Here is a 1,935-nt window from a genome sequence, read left to right as displayed (position 1 = left end):
CAAGCAGTGTTCTCTGCAAAGTGCTGATCGTACATTTATTCTGTTCGTGGGTGCACTTGGATCATGAATGCGACGCTTGCCATATAGAGAGGACTAGAGAAATCCATTTACTTGACTTGCCGAGCGTCAATTGTATCTTCTTACGTTCTTTTAAATTTCAAGGGGAATGACAAACTAACATTTACAGAATAACTACTGTGTTGCAGATACCGTCTCTCATGCCTACACATACATTATAGATTGTTTCCCTTAAAAAAATGTGACTGGGGGATCATATGTGTTGCTGCGTGTAGCATTCTTTTACGGGGTTGTATAGTATTCCGGTGTGTAAAAAAAAAACACCACAGCGTATTTATCCGGTCTGCTCTGAGGGGCATCAAAGTTGCTTCCAATTAGAGACTTTTATGACAATGTCGCTGTGAATACATTATTCATGTTTTTGAGGCACGTGGGTGGAAGGATGTGGTCACGGTCAGGTTTCGTATACGGTGGCAATTTTCCAAAATAACTGATTTCCCTCCCTAGCATCAGAGTATGCAAGTCACTAGCGGCACTTCAACTTCTAGCAGGGTTTGGAGGGATAAAAGGTGATAAGCATACACTGCCAGCTTCCATATCGCTACGTGCAATCCCGATTTTATGATCTGCCCAAAACTACAGTTGGGTGTGGTTTAAAAATAAGCTTATGGGTCAGAAACCCTTGGATATATGTCTATGTCGTGCCTGGCCCCGAGCTCTGTGAACGTAGCTGCTCCGGAAAAAGTTTTGCTGGTTTCCCAGCCTCCTCAGTGAAGTTCAGTGGGCGTGCCACCCACAGGTGATCTCCCCTCCATTTCGGTGAGTCCCGCAGAGCGCGGCGGCAGGGGGGTGTCTGTCCGGGTGGGGTTGAAGGCGGGGTGCTGTGGGAGGCTTGGTTCTCCCCTCCAGCTGTCATGTCCCTCTTCTCTGTCTCAAGACCTTGACCTGACCACAGAGGACTACAGACCGAGGTCAGTCCCAAGACCGGCTGGAGAAATGCACGTGGCCAGGAGGGACGCTACCTCCGCTCACACCACTGGTGGCATTTGGAACCTGGTGCCCCGTGACGCAAGTAGGACAGTGTGCTGGGAAGACACGACAGCCCCTGGCTTTCTTTAGCGGGTTCTCTCCCCGCCCGCGGCACGCTCCGCAAACTCGCTCCCTGGCGCATCGGGACTCACGGGGCGGCGCCGGGTGACCGCGTCATCGCAAACTCCTTTCGTCGCGGATAATGGTACACGCAGCTTAAAACGGCCTGGACACTCCGCAGCGTGGGAGCTCACGTGACCGACTGCTCCCACCGCGCCCTGCCGGCGACGTCCTCCAAGTTCAAGGCTGTGGCCTTGCTCCCGTGAGATGCTCCGAGTCCCGCCTGCCTCTGGCTGACAACGTCATCGTCACGGCGCCAGGGCTGGCTCCCCACGCGCCCACCACGGGGACAAAAAGAGAGGGATCTGCTGTATCTTAGATTCCCAGAGAAAGTCCCGCCACGCAAGACCTTTGGGACATGCCTACCGTGGGCTTGGGACGGTCACGGGCTGATTGATTAGGTGCGAGTGACTGGAGCTGGTCACTCTGGGGTGATTAAGAGGATACATTGTTCTAATTGACGTGGATGCATCATGACCCTCCAAACAGCACGGTGCCCGTGAAGAAAGGGTGACACGGATGCTGGGGAGAAACTGCAGCATCCCCCTCGGTGACACTCATGGTCCCTTTTAGCCTGAAGACTCGACATGAGCTGTAAAATGTGTTTGAACAGGTACCTGTGTCTGTTTCTCCAGGGAGAGGGCCTATGGCTTTCTCCAGATTACTACAATAGTTTGGAGCTTTAAAACAGCTAATAATTATGCTGAAGGACCTGATTAGGTATCTTGCGATATGAAAAAAAACAATAACCGCTTATAAATTAAGCTA

The sequence above is a fragment of the Pteropus vampyrus genome, unplaced genomic scaffold (assembly GCF_000151845.1).
Source record: "Pteropus vampyrus isolate Shadow unplaced genomic scaffold, Pvam_2.0 Scaffold439, whole genome shotgun sequence".
Lineage (NCBI taxonomy): Eukaryota > Metazoa > Chordata > Mammalia > Chiroptera > Pteropodidae > Pteropus > Pteropus vampyrus.
This window is presented reverse-complemented; position numbering follows the sequence as displayed.